The sequence below is a fragment of the Mytilus edulis genome, chromosome 1 (assembly GCF_963676685.1).
Source record: "Mytilus edulis chromosome 1, xbMytEdul2.2, whole genome shotgun sequence".
Taxonomy (NCBI): domain Eukaryota; kingdom Metazoa; phylum Mollusca; class Bivalvia; order Mytilida; family Mytilidae; genus Mytilus; species Mytilus edulis.
In genome coordinates this window covers 6694148-6709133 of record NC_092344.1, presented here as the reverse complement: position 1 = coordinate 6709133, position 14986 = coordinate 6694148, and the positions used below count along the sequence as shown (strand labels likewise).

General features: G+C 35.0%; 9 non-coding genes across 9 annotated transcripts; all 9 read left to right on the top strand.

Moving 5' to 3' along the window:
- The first annotated feature begins 828 nt into the window (after positions 1-828).
- On the top strand, positions 829-947 carry LOC139507670 (5S ribosomal RNA). The gene has a single exon (XR_011660792.1). It is a non-coding gene; the product is annotated as a 5S ribosomal RNA (ribosomal RNA).
- Positions 948-1089: 142 nt separating this feature from the next.
- On the top strand, positions 1090-1208 carry LOC139507663 (5S ribosomal RNA). Its single transcript, XR_011660791.1, has one exon. It is a non-coding gene; the product is annotated as a 5S ribosomal RNA (ribosomal RNA).
- A 1995-nt stretch (positions 1209-3203) lies between these two features.
- On the top strand, positions 3204-3322 carry LOC139507655 (5S ribosomal RNA). The gene has a single exon (XR_011660790.1). It is a non-coding gene; the product is annotated as a 5S ribosomal RNA (ribosomal RNA).
- A 142-nt stretch (positions 3323-3464) lies between these two features.
- Positions 3465-3583, top strand: LOC139507647 (5S ribosomal RNA). Its single transcript, XR_011660788.1, has one exon. It is a non-coding gene; the product is annotated as a 5S ribosomal RNA (ribosomal RNA).
- Positions 3584-8141: 4558 nt separating this feature from the next.
- LOC139507632 (5S ribosomal RNA) lies at positions 8142-8260 on the top strand. The gene has a single exon (XR_011660783.1). It is a non-coding gene; the product is annotated as a 5S ribosomal RNA (ribosomal RNA).
- Positions 8261-10255: 1995 nt separating this feature from the next.
- Positions 10256-10374, top strand: LOC139507623 (5S ribosomal RNA). Its single transcript, XR_011660776.1, has one exon. It is a non-coding gene; the product is annotated as a 5S ribosomal RNA (ribosomal RNA).
- Positions 10375-10516: 142 nt separating this feature from the next.
- LOC139507615 (5S ribosomal RNA) lies at positions 10517-10635 on the top strand. The gene has a single exon (XR_011660769.1). It is a non-coding gene; the product is annotated as a 5S ribosomal RNA (ribosomal RNA).
- A 1994-nt stretch (positions 10636-12629) lies between these two features.
- On the top strand, positions 12630-12748 carry LOC139507608 (5S ribosomal RNA). Its single transcript, XR_011660768.1, has one exon. It is a non-coding gene; the product is annotated as a 5S ribosomal RNA (ribosomal RNA).
- Positions 12749-12890: 142 nt separating this feature from the next.
- Positions 12891-13009, top strand: LOC139507601 (5S ribosomal RNA). The gene has a single exon (XR_011660766.1). It is a non-coding gene; the product is annotated as a 5S ribosomal RNA (ribosomal RNA).
- Positions 13010-14986: the final 1977 nt, after the last annotated feature.

Here is a 14986-nt window from a genome sequence, read left to right as displayed (position 1 = left end):
TCGGAAAGGCTATATCTGCTTTGAAAGAGCGTGGAGGCTCCAGCCGTCAAGCCATCCTTAAGTATATCTTAGCAAACTTCAGCGTTGGTAGCGATGCAAAAACAGTCAACACTCACTTGAAGTTAGCTCTGAAATCAGGAGTGAAGAGCAATAGCTTGAAACAGTCGAAGGGTACCGGCGCTTCTGGAAGCTTTAAGATTGGGGAAGTGGCTAAACCAGCTAAGAAACCAGCAAAGAAAGTAGTTAAACCTAAAGCCGCCAAGCCAAAGAAGGCAAAGACACCTACCAAAAAGACTGCCGCAAAGAAACCTGCAGCAAAGAAACCAGCAGGTGAAAAGAAAGCAGCTAAACCAAAAGCAAAGAAACCAGCTGCAAAGAAACCTGCTGCAAAACCTGCTGCCAAATCTGCAAAGAAAGCCACAAAATCTCCCAAGAAGACAAAGGCTGCAGCTAAACCAAAGAAGGCAAAGACACCAAAGAAGAAGTAAATGAAGGAAGCATCATGATGCTTTTAAAGCTTAAACAGCCCTTTTAAGGGCTACCAAATTTTTTCAAAAAGAGTCTGAAATTGTTGCATGGTATTAGTCACAAATAAAATACAGCTTGTCCCATATTCTAAATCTCTCTTTCTTCTCTGCAATTTTTTTTACTATAAAGTCCATGTGTACTTGCTAAGTTTTACTATCTTCCACTCTGGATCGTGCAGTAAGTATTTAGTTTTGCTTCTATCTTAAACCTGAAAAAAATCTTTTTTTTATACAAATTCTAGATCTGTTCAAAATTGCTTTACTTCCTAACTTTATATATCAAAAATTTTAACACTTCTGTGTCTACGACCATATCACGTTGAAAACACCGGTTCTCGTCCGATCACCGAAGTTAAGCAACGTCGAGCCCGGTTAGTACTTGGATGGGTGACCGCCTGGGAATACCGGGTGTTGTAGACATTTTTTGTACCTATAATTTTGAATTTCTACCAAACATATTATTATTGTAAAGTTTTGCTTCTGAAAAAAATCTATTTTATATAAATTTTGTTCAAAAATGCTACTACCTAACCTTATATATCAAAAAATTTAACACTTCTGTGTCTACGACCATATCACGTTGAAAACACCGGTTCTCGTCCGATCACCGAAGTTAAGCAACGTCGAGCCCGGTTAGTACTTGGATGGGTGACCGCCTGGGAATACCGGGTGTTGTAGACATTTGTTTTTACTTATAATTTTGCATTCCTACCAAACATAATTGTTGTATGATTTTTTTTTAACTAATTTACTTGGATGTAATATTCAACATATCTAGCTATCAATGAATGAAGAAAACAGAAAATAAATCATTCATAAATTTATTTATTTTTCAATACCCATCTGCATGGTGAAATATTTTTACGTGAAATACATGCAAGTCAAGTTAGATACACTTAAGAATTCCACTCCTTCCACATGCATGTGGCTACATATATTTCTTTTTTTTAAATTAGGTCTCGTAAAGGTCGTCTGTGATAATATGGTATCCGCCATTTGTCGTCATTTGAAATCGCCTCTTTTTTTTTTACCAGGGCATATATGATTCACTATTTTTCTGAAAGGATTCTGATCAGCTAAAAAAAAATCATTATAGCAAAAACAAATAATAAACAATAAATACTAATTATATCTTGTAAAGTTCTAGTAAAAAATTCGAATATTTGAAACGTCTTTCATCTCGGTCAAGGAAGTCCCGGTTTCGAAGTTTGCCATCTTTGTGTGCTTTCATATCGAAGGCAAAATCTAAATTTCTGGGAAGTCTCTTTATTTCTACGTATATCTGAAAGCAAAAACATATAAAGAAATGATTTTACTACAAATGTATATCAGTTTTACGGCACAATCTAGTTTTTGTGAAATAATACAACACGTTTTCTGAGGAAGAATCGCACGAGAGAAATTGACAAGTTGTACATTAATCGTAAATATTTCTTCACTCGTGGTATTTTGTTTAATTCTTATGACATATTCTGAAAGAAAAATTCCTGCTGAAGATTTTCGTGTATGATTTATATATCAAAAAGTACAATTTATTTGAAACAAATGATTAAAACTTGTCGAACAAGCACACAGATTTTCTTGTCGATCTGTTTGAATTAGATTGTCATGAAAGTTTAAGGGTGCTCTCGTCGAGGTCCGCGTTAGATAGATAATTACACTCTGTGTCAGTGCGAATTGCATATCATTGTAATCTGTCGTTCATTCGCACACATCGTTCAACAACCAAAGCCGCAAAATGTCAGACGCACCAGCACCAGTAGTAAAGACCCCAGCTAAGTCACCAAAGAAGAAAGCTGCAGCTAAACCAAAGAAAGTAGCTACTCATCCAAAATACAGCGAGATGGTCGGAAAGGCTATATCTGCTTTGAAAGAGCGTGGAGGCTCCAGCCGTCAAGCCATCCTTAAGTATATCTTAGCAAACTTCAGCGTTGGTAGCGATGCAAAAACAGTCAACACTCACTTGAAGTTAGCTCTGAAATCAGGAGTGAAGAGCAATAGCTTGAAACAGTCGAAGGGTACCGGCGCTTCTGGAAGCTTTAAGATTGGGGAAGTGGCTAAACCAGCTAAGAAACCAGCAAAGAAAGTAGTTAAACCTAAAGCCGCCAAGCCAAAGAAGGCAAAGACACCTACCAAAAAGACTGCCGCAAAGAAACCTGCAGCAAAGAAACCAGCAGGTGAAAAGAAAGCAGCTAAACCAAAAGCAAAGAAACCAGCTGCAAAGAAACCTGCTGCAAAACCTGCTGCCAAATCTGCAAAGAAAGCCACAAAATCTCCCAAGAAGACAAAGGCTGCAGCTAAACCAAAGAAGGCAAAGACACCAAAGAAGAAGTAAATGAAGGAAGCATCATGATGCTTTTAAAGCTTAAACAGCCCTTTTAAGGGCTACCAAATTTTTTCAAAAAAGAGTCTGAAATTGTTGCATGGTATTAGTCACAAATAAAATACAGCTTGTCCCATATTCTAAATCTCTCTTTCTTCTCTGCAATTTTTTTTACTATAAAGTCCATGTGTACTTGCTAAGTTTTACTATCTTCCACTCTGGATCGTGCAGTAAGTATTTAGTTTTGCTTCTATCTTAAACCTGAAAAAAATCTTTTTTTTATACAAATTCTAGATCTGTTCAAAATTGCTTTACTTCCTAACTTTATATATCAAAAATTTTAACACTTCTGTGTCTACGACCATATCACGTTGAAAACACCGGTTCTCGTCCGATCACCGAAGTTAAGCAACGTCGAGCCCGGTTAGTACTTGGATGGGTGACCGCCTGGGAATACCGGGTGTTGTAGACATTTTTTGTACCTATAATTTTGAATTTCTACCAAACATATTATTATTGTAAAGTTTTGCTTCTGAAAAAAATCTATTTTATATAAATTTTGTTCAAAAATGCTACTACCTAACCTTATATATCAAAAAATTTAACACTTCTGTGTCTACGACCATATCACGTTGAAAACACCGGTTCTCGTCCGATCACCGAAGTTAAGCAACGTCGAGCCCGGTTAGTACTTGGATGGGTGACCGCCTGGGAATACCGGGTGTTGTAGACATTTTTTTTTACTTATAATTTTGCATTCCTACCAAACATAATTGTTGTATGATTTTTTTTTAACTAATTTACTTGGATGTAATATTCAACATATCTAGCTATCAATGAATGAAGAAAACAGAAAATAAATCATTCATAAATTTATTTATTTTTCAATACCCATCTGCATGGTGAAATATTTTTACGTGAAATACATGCAAGTCAAGTTAGATACACTTAAGAATTCCACTCCTTCTTTGGTATGACCTTGAAGTCTGACCTTGAACTCTGACCTTGAAAGACAGATGGATCCATGATTAAAAAAGAGAAAAACACATAAACAATTAAAAAGAATTATCTTGAACTTTCGTTTTTAAGGATAAGTAGGGATCTAACCAGGACCTAAGGTATACTCCTACAGTTCCACCAATAAAACATGTTGTAGTGATCGAACAAGGGCCTTAAGTATCTTCCTAAAGTCCCATCAATTAAACATAAGTAGGGATCAAATCAGGACCAAAGGTATCCTCCTACAGTCCCACTGTCAACGTATATTTGTTCCTCCTAACAGAAGTTCCATTGGAAACTTTTTTTATAAACATTGTCATAATATCTGTACCATTTATTCCGTTAAGAACATTTTCTGTAATGTAAATTATTGTTGAGATAGTATATTCCAGAATATTTCTTTTTTATGGAACTTATATTATGAACGAACTTCTATTCCGTGATACCACCAATTCAGGACCTTTACGTCCTTATACAGTTCAATCTATCAAACAGTAGTAGGGATCTAATCAAAATCATAAACGGAATAACGCAAAAATGTATGTTTGATATTATCCTTAGTACTACCATAGGTCATGAATCAATTCCTACTAAAATATATATATAATAGGTGTGACTGTAAGAAAAAACTTTTAGAATCCGTATACAGTTCCACGTATTCAACACAAATGGGCAACGAACCAGGATCTTTAGTATCCTCCAACAGTCCCACCTATTAAACATAAGAAGGGATCTAATCAGAACCCATGGTATCCTACTACAGTTCCATATATTAAACAGCAGAAGGGATCTAATAAAACATATAAACGGAATAAAGCAAATATGTATGTCCTTTTCTTCTATCATGATTAGAAATAACAAAATTCAGTTAATTCCTACTTATGTGTTTTTTTATATTCTATTGTTTAATAGGTGGGACTGTACATGTATGAAGATGCTTAATGTAAGAATTGAATCAGGACCTATAGTATCCTCCTACAATCCCACCTCTTAAACATAAGTAGGGATCGAATCAGCACCTACGGTATCCTCATGCAGTCCCACCAATAAAACATAAGTAGGGATTGAACAAGGACCTAAGGTATCCTCCTACAGTCCCACCAATTAAACATAAGTAGGGATCAAAGCAAGACCTAAAGTATCCTCATACAGTCCCAGCAATAAAATAGAAATAGGGATCGAACCAGGACCTAAGGTATCCTCATACAGTCCCACTTATTAAACATACGTAGGGATCAAATCAGGACCTAAGGTATCCTCCTACAGTCCCACCAATTAAACATAAGTAGGGATCAAAGCAAGACCTAAAGTATCCTCATACAGTCCCAGCAATAAAATAGAAATAGGGATCGAACCAGGACCTAAGGTATCCTCCTACAGTCCCACCTATTAAACATATAAGTAGGGATCGAATCAGGACCTAAGGTATCCTTCTACAGTCCCACCAATAAAACATAAGTAAGTATTGAACAAGGACCTAAGGTATCCTCCAACAGTCCCACCTATTAAACATATAAGTAGGGATCGAATCAGGACCTAAGGTATCCTTCTAAAGTCCCACCAGTTAAACATAAGTATGGATCAAAGCATGATCTAAAGTATCCTCATACAGTCCCATCAATAAAACAGAAGTAGGGATCGAATAAGGACCTAAGGTATCCTCCTACAGTCCCACTGTCGACGTATATTTGTTCCTCCTAACAGAAGTTCCATTGGAAACTTTGTTATAAACATTGTCATAATATCTGTGTGTTCCTGTTGGAACTAATATACTATACCATTTATTCCGTTAAGAACATTTTCTGTAATATTAATTATTGTTGAGATAGTATATTCCAGAATATTTCTTTTTTTTTGGAACTTATATTATGAACGAACTTCTATTCCGTGATACCACCAATTCAGGACCTTTACGTCCTTATACAGTTCAATCTATCAAACAGTAGTAGGAATCTAATCAAAATCATAAACGGAATAAAGCAAAAATGTATGTTTGATATTATCCATAGTACTACCATAGGCCATGAATCAATTCCTACTAAAATATATATATAATAGGTGTGACTGTAAGAAAAAACTTTTAGAATCCGTATACAGTTCCACGTAATTAACACAAATGGGCAACGAACCAGGATCTTTAGTATCCTCCAACAGTCCCACCTATTAAACATAAGAAGGGATCTAATCAGAACCCATGGTATCCTACTACAGTTCCATATATTAAACAGCAGAAGGGATCTAATAAAACATATAAACGGAATAAAGCAAATATGTATGTCCTTTTCTTCTATCATGATTAGAAATAACAAAATTCAGTTAATTCCTACTTATGTGTTTTTTTATATTCTATTGTTTAATAGGTGGGACTGTACATGTATGAAGATGCTTAATGTAAGAATTGAATCAGGACCTATAGTATCCTCCTACAATCCCACCTCTTAAACATAAGTAGGGATCGAATCAGCACCTACGGTATCCTCATGCAGTCCCACCAATAAAACATAAGTAGGGATTGAACCAGGACCTAAGGTATCCTCCTAAAGTCCCACCAATTAAACATAAGTAGGGATCAAAGCAAGACCTAAAGTATCCTTATACAGTCCCAGCAATAAAATAGAAGTAGGGATCTAATCAGGACCTATGATATACTCCTTGTTAATTGTTAATTGAAATATGTAGATTAAGAATGTATTGGTATTGTTTTAGAGGTAGGGCTGATTCGATTCCTACTTATATGTAATAGGTGTGACTGTCAGAGGTCTTAATTCCATTCTATTTTTTTTATATCAAGGTTCAAGGTTATTTTTCTATCTTTTTTAAATTGTGAATGCTACTGTACTTCAAAGTAAAAGTTCAAGGTATTTTTTTGTTTAATTTGTGTAAACGTATGTCCTTCAATGTCAAGGCTCAATGTCATTTTAGTGTGTGTGTGTTTTTTTTAATTGTGCAAACATCTAGGCATGTAGCCAGGAGTAACAGTCACTTTTTAAAATAATACCCACAAAGAAAAACCCTTATAAAATGCCATTTTGATGTGTTTTACTCTTTTGTGTAAAAGTACAAACAAGACATCCACTTTAAGTCCCACCCCTATGGAAATATAAATGTTTTAACATGCAAGTAGGGACTAAAACAGGATTAATATATATACAAGCGGCACTTTATATTACTTGTCTTTAGAACATAAGACACATATATATTAATCCTGTTTTAGTCCCACCCCTATAGAAAATTAAGCGTTTTAACATACAAGGTGGGACTTAAACAGGATTAATATATAACTATTTCATTTCGGTAATTTTTTCTAAACCTGTTGTATGTTAGTGTATTTCCTTATTTTTTTTTTTAGGGGAAACGTCTTTTAATTATTAATCCTGTTTTAGTCCCACCCTTATGGAAAATTTGCTGTTTTAGCATGGAAGGTGGGACTAAAACAGGATTAATATATAACTGTATTTTATTTGGGTATTTTTTTTTTCTAATCCTGTTTTAGTCCCACCTGGGATTTAACATTTTTAATTGCCTCGAATGTAATCAATTTTATGTTTTTAATTAAATTATAATATCATTTGATTATCGAAATAAAGACGACCGGAATGTTTTATTTATTATAATTATTAGTATATTTACACAAATATTAGAAAAAAAGTAAAAAAATATATATTATTATCAGAAAAAAGTGTTATATATTAATCCTGTTTTAGTCCCACCCTAATGTTAAAACACTATTTTTTCCATAGGGGTGGGACTAAAACAGGATTAATATATAACACTTTTTTCTGATAATAATATATATTTTTTTTTAGTCCCACCCTAATGTTAAAACACTATTTTTTCCATAGGGGCGGGACTAAAACAGGATTAATATATATGTGTCTTACATTCTAAACAGGAGTAATATAAAGTGGTTTTTATGTATATTAATCCTGTTTTAGTCCCACCCTACATGTTAAAACACTAATTTTTCCATAGGGGTGGGACTAAAACAGGATTAATATATATGTGTCTTACATTTTAACAGGAGTGATACAAAGTGGTTTTTATATATATTAATCCTGTTTTAGTCCCACCCTACATGTTAAAACACTAATTTTTTCATAGGGGTGGGACTAAAACAGGATTAATATATATGTGTGTGTTATATATTAAAACATAACTGTATTTTATTTGGGTTTTTTTTTCTTTTCTAATCCTGTTTTAGTCCCACCTGGGACTGAAACAGGATATTGCCTAAATTTTGTTCAAAAATGCTACTACCTAACCTTATATATCAAAAAATTTAACACTTCTGTGTCTACGACCATATCACGTTGAAAACACCGGTTCTCGTCCGATCACCGAAGTTAAGCAACGTCGAGCCCGGTTAGTACTTGGATGGGTGACCGCCTGGGAATACCGGGTGTTGTAGACATTTTTTTTTACTTATAATTTTGCATTCCTACCAAACATAATTGTTGTATGATTTTTTTTTAACTAATTTACTTGGATGTAATATTCAACATATCTAGCTATCAATGAATGAAGAAAACAGAAAATAAATCATTCATAAATTTATTTATTTTTCAATACCCATCTGCATGGTGAAATATTTTTACGTGAAATACATGCAAGTCAAGTTAGATACACTTAAGAATTCCACTCCTTCCACATGCATGTGGCTACATATATTTCTTTTTTTTAAATTAGGTCTCGTAAAGGTCGTCTGTGATAATATGGTATCCGCCATTTGTCGTCATTTGAAATCGCCTCTTTTTTTTTTACCAGGGCATATATGATTCACTATTTTTCTGAAAGGATTCTGATCAGCTAAAAAAAAATCATTATAGCAAAAACAAATAATAAACAATAAATACTAATTATATCTTGTAAAGTTCTAGTAAAAAATTCGAATATTTGAAACGTCTTTCATCTCGGTCAAGGAAGTCCCGGTTTCGAAGTTTGCCATCTTTGTGTGCTTTCATATCGAAGGCAAAATCTAAATTTCTGGGAAGTCTCTTTATTTCTACGTATATCTGAAAGCAAAAACATATAAAGAAATGATTTTACTACAAATGTATATCAGTTTTACGGCACAATCTAGTTTTTGTGAAATAATACAACACGTTTTCTGAGGAAGAATCGCACGAGAGAAATTGACAAGTTGTACATTAATCGTAAATATTTCTTCACTCGTGGTATTTTGTTTAATTCTTATGACATATTCTGAAAGAAAAATTCCTGCTGAAGATTTTCGTGTATGATTTATATATCAAAAAGTACAATTTATTTGAAACAAATGATTAAAACTTGTCGAACAAGCACACAGATTTTCTTGTCGATCTGTTTGAATTAGATTGTCATGAAAGTTTAAGGGTGCTCTCGTCGAGGTCCGCGTTAGATAGATAATTACACTCTGTGTCAGTGCGAATTGCATATCATTGTAATCTGTCGTTCATTCGCACACATCGTTCAACAACCAAAGCCGCAAAATGTCAGACGCACCAGCACCAGTAGTAAAGACCCCAGCTAAGTCACCAAAGAAGAAAGCTGCAGCTAAACCAAAGAAAGTAGCTACTCATCCAAAATACAGCGAGATGGTCGGAAAGGCTATATCTGCTTTGAAAGAGCGTGGAGGCTCCAGCCGTCAAGCCATCCTTAAGTATATCTTAGCAAACTTCAGCGTTGGTAGCGATGCAAAAACAGTCAACACTCACTTGAAGTTAGCTCTGAAATCAGGAGTGAAGAGCAATAGCTTGAAACAGTCGAAGGGTACCGGCGCTTCTGGAAGCTTTAAGATTGGGGAAGTGGCTAAACCAGCTAAGAAACCAGCAAAGAAAGTAGTTAAACCTAAAGCCGCCAAGCCAAAGAAGGCAAAGACACCTACCAAAAAGACTGCCGCAAAGAAACCTGCAGCAAAGAAACCAGCAGGTGAAAAGAAAGCAGCTAAACCAAAAGCAAAGAAACCAGCTGCAAAGAAACCTGCTGCAAAACCTGCTGCCAAATCTGCAAAGAAAGCCACAAAATCTCCCAAGAAGACAAAGGCTGCAGCTAAACCAAAGAAGGCAAAGACACCAAAGAAGAAGTAAATGAAGGAAGCATCATGATGCTTTTAAAGCTTAAACAGCCCTTTTAAGGGCTACCAAATTTTTTCAAAAAAGAGTCTGAAATTGTTGCATGGTATTAGTCACAAATAAAATACAGCTTGTCCCATATTCTAAATCTCTCTTTCTTCTCTGCAATTTTTTTTACTATAAAGTCCATGTGTACTTGCTAAGTTTTACTATCTTCCACTCTGGATCGTGCAGTAAGTATTTAGTTTTGCTTCTATCTTAAACCTGAAAAAAATCTTTTTTTTATACAAATTCTAGATCTGTTCAAAATTGCTTTACTTCCTAACTTTATATATCAAAAATTTTAACACTTCTGTGTCTACGACCATATCACGTTGAAAACACCGGTTCTCGTCCGATCACCGAAGTTAAGCAACGTCGAGCCCGGTTAGTACTTGGATGGGTGACCGCCTGGGAATACCGGGTGTTGTAGACATTTTTTGTACCTATAATTTTGAATTTCTACCAAACATATTATTATTGTAAAGTTTTGCTTCTGAAAAAAATCTATTTTATATAAATTTTGTTCAAAAATGCTACTACCTAACCTTATATATCAAAAAATTTAACACTTCTGTGTCTACGACCATATCACGTTGAAAACACCGGTTCTCGTCCGATCACCGAAGTTAAGCAACGTCGAGCCCGGTTAGTACTTGGATGGGTGACCGCCTGGGAATACCGGGTGTTGTAGACATTTTTTTTTACTTATAATTTTGCATTCCTACCAAACATAATTGTTGTATGATTTTTTTTTAACTAATTTACTTGGATGTAATATTCAACATATCTAGCTATCAATGAATGAAGAAAACAGAAAATAAATCATTCATAAATTTATTTATTTTTCAATACCCATCTGCATGGTGAAATATTTTTACGTGAAATACATGCAAGTCAAGTTAGATACACTTAAGAATTCCACTCCTTCCACATGCATGTGGCTACATATATTTCTTTTTTTTAAATTAGGTCTCGTAAAGGTCGTCTGTGATAATATGGTATCCGCCATTTGTCGTCATTTGAAATCGCCTCTTTTTTTTTTACCAGGGCATATATGATTCACTATTTTTCTGAAAGGATTCTGATCAGCTAAAAAAAAATCATTATAGCAAAAACAAATAATAAACAATAAATACTAATTATATCTTGTAAAGTTCTAGTAAAAAATTCGAATATTTGAAACGTCTTTCATCTCGGTCAAGGAAGTCCCGGTTTCGAAGTTTGCCATCTTTGTGTGCTTTCATATCGAAGGCAAAATCTAAATTTCTGGGAAGTCTCTTTATTTCTACGTATATCTGAAAGCAAAAACATATAAAGAAATGATTTTACTACAAATGTATATCAGTTTTACGGCACAATCTAGTTTTTGTGAAATAATACAACACGTTTTCTGAGGAAGAATCGCACGAGAGAAATTGACAAGTTGTACATTAATCGTAAATATTTCTTCACTCGTGGTATTTTGTTTAATTCTTATGACATATTCTGAAAGAAAAATTCCTGCTGAAGATTTTCGTGTATGATTTATATATCAAAAAGTACAATTTATTTGAAACAAATGATTAAAACTTGTCGAACAAGCACACAGATTTTCTTGTCGATCTGTTTGAATTAGATTGTCATGAAAGTTTAAGGGTGCTCTCGTCGAGGTCCGCGTTAGATAGATAATTACACTCTGTGTCAGTGCGAATTGCATATCATTGTAATCTGTCGTTCATTCGCACACATCGTTCAACAACCAAAGCCGCAAAATGTCAGACGCACCAGCACCAGTAGTAAAGACCCCAGCTAAGTCACCAAAGAAGAAAGCTGCAGCTAAACCAAAGAAAGTAGCTACTCATCCAAAATACAGCGAGATGGTCGGAAAGGCTATATCTGCTTTGAAAGAGCGTGGAGGCTCCAGCCGTCAAGCCATCCTTAAGTATATCTTAGCAAACTTCAGCGTTGGTAGCGATGCAAAAACAGTCAACACTCACTTGAAGTTAGCTCTGAAATCAGGAGTGAAGAGCAATAGCTTGAAACAGTCGAAGGGTACCGGCGCTTCTGGAAGCTTTAAGATTGGGGAAGTGGCTAAACCAGCTAAGAAACCAGCAAAGAAAGTAGTTAAACCTAAAGCCGCCAAGCCAAAGAAGGCAAAGACACCTACCAAAAAGACTGCCGCAAAGAAACCTGCAGCAAAGAAACCAGCAGGTGAAAAGAAAGCAGCTAAACCAAAAGCAAAGAAACCAGCTGCAAAGAAACCTGCTGCAAAACCTGCTGCCAAATCTGCAAAGAAAGCCACAAAATCTCCCAAGAAGACAAAGGCTGCAGCTAAACCAAAGAAGGCAAAGACACCAAAGAAGAAGTAAATGAAGGAAGCATCATGATGCTTTTAAAGCTTAAACAGCCCTTTTAAGGGCTACCAAATTTTTTCAAAAAGAGTCTGAAATTGTTGCATGGTATTAGTCACAAATAAAATACAGCTTGTCCCATATTCTAAATCTCTCTTTCTTCTCTGCAATTTTTTTTACTATAAAGTCCATGTGTACTTGCTAAGTTTTACTATCTTCCACTCTGGATCGTGCAGTAAGTATTTAGTTTTGCTTCTATCTTAAACCTGAAAAAAATCTTTTTTTTATACAAATTCTAGATCTGTTCAAAATTGCTTTACTTCCTAACTTTATATATCAAAAATTTTAACACTTCTGTGTCTACGACCATATCACGTTGAAAACACCGGTTCTCGTCCGATCACCGAAGTTAAGCAACGTCGAGCCCGGTTAGTACTTGGATGGGTGACCGCCTGGGAATACCGGGTGTTGTAGACATTTTTTGTACCTATAATTTTGAATTTCTACCAAACATATTATTATTGTAAAGTTTTGCTTCTGAAAAAAATCTATTTTATATAAATTTTGTTCAAAAATGCTACTACCTAACCTTATATATCAAAAAATTTAACACTTCTGTGTCTACGACCATATCACGTTGAAAACACCGGTTCTCGTCCGATCACCGAAGTTAAGCAACGTCGAGCCCGGTTAGTACTTGGATGGGTGACCGCCTGGGAATACCGGGTGTTGTAGACATTTTTTTTTACTTATAATTTTGCATTCCTACCAAACATAATTGTTGTATGATTTTTTTTTAACTAATTTACTTGGATGTAATATTCAACATATCTAGCTATCAATGAATGAAGAAAACAGAAAATAAATCATTCATAAATTTATTTATTTTTCAATACCCATCTGCATGGTGAAATATTTTTACGTGAAATACATGCAAGTCAAGTTAGATACACTTAAGAATTCCACTCCTTCCACATGCATGTGGCTACATATATTTCTTTTTTTTAAATTAGGTCTCGTAAAGGTCGTCTGTGATAATATGGTATCCGCCATTTGTCGTCATTTGAAATCGCCTCTTTTTTTTTTACCAGGGCATATATGATTCACTATTTTTCTGAAAGGATTCTGATCAGCTAAAAAAAAATCATTATAGCAAAAACAAATAATAAACAATAAATACTAATTATATCTTGTAAAGTTCTAGTAAAAAATTCGAATATTTGAAACGTCTTTCATCTCGGTCAAGGAAGTCCCGGTTTCGAAGTTTGCCATCTTTGTGTGCTTTCATATCGAAGGCAAAATCTAAATTTCTGGGAAGTCTCTTTATTTCTACGTATATCTGAAAGCAAAAACATATAAAGAAATGATTTTACTACAAATGTATATCAGTTTTACGGCACAATCTAGTTTTTGTGAAATAATACAACACGTTTTCTGAGGAAGAATCGCACGAGAGAAATTGACAAGTTGTACATTAATCGTAAATATTTCTTCACTCGTGGTATTTTGTTTAATTCTTATGACATATTCTGAAAGAAAAATTCCTGCTGAAGATTTTCGTGTATGATTTATATATCAAAAAGTACAATTTATTTGAAACAAATGATTAAAACTTGTCGAACAAGCACACAGATTTTCTTGTCGATCTGTTTGAATTAGATTGTCATGAAAGTTTAAGGGTGCTCTCGTCGAGGTCCGCGTTAGATAGATAATTACACTCTGTGTCAGTGCGAATTGCATATCATTGTAATCTGTCGTTCATTCGCACACATCGTTCAACAACCAAAGCCGCAAAATGTCAGACGCACCAGCACCAGTAGTAAAGACCCCAGCTAAGTCACCAAAGAAGAAAGCTGCAGCTAAACCAAAGAAAGTAGCTACTCATCCAAAATACAGCGAGATGGTCGGAAAGGCTATATCTGCTTTGAAAGAGCGTGGAGGCTCCAGCCGTCAAGCCATCCTTAAGTATATCTTAGCAAACTTCAGCGTTGGTAGCGATGCAAAAACAGTCAACACTCACTTGAAGTTAGCTCTGAAATCAGGAGTGAAGAGCAATAGCTTGAAACAGTCGAAGGGTACCGGCGCTTCTGGAAGCTTTAAGATTGGGGAAGTGGCTAAACCAGCTAAGAAACCAGCAAAGAAAGTAGTTAAACCTAAAGCCGCCAAGCCAAAGAAGGCAAAGACACCTACCAAAAAGACTGCCGCAAAGAAACCTGCAGCAAAGAAACCAGCAGGTGAAAAGAAAGCAGCTAAACCAAAAGCAAAGAAACCAGCTGCAAAGAAACCTGCTGCAAAACCTGCTGCCAAATCTGCAAAGAAAGCCACAAAATCTCCCAAGAAGACAAAGGCTGCAGCTAAACCAAAGAAGGCAAAGACACCAAAGAAGAAGTAAATGAAGGAAGCATCATGATGCTTTTAAAGCTTAAACAGCCCTTTTAAGGGCTACCAAATTTTTTCAAAAAGAGTCTGAAATTGTTGCATGGTATTAGTCACAAATAAAATACAGCTTGTCCCATATTCTAAATCTCTCTTTCTTCTCTGCAATTTTTTTTACTATAAAGTCCATGTGTACTTGCTAAGTTTTACTATCTTCCACTCTGGATCGTGCAGTAAGTATTTAGTTTTGCTTCTATCTTAAACCTGAAAAAAATCTTTTTTTTATACAAATTCTAGATCTGTTCAAAATTGCTTTACTTCCTAACTTTATATATCAAA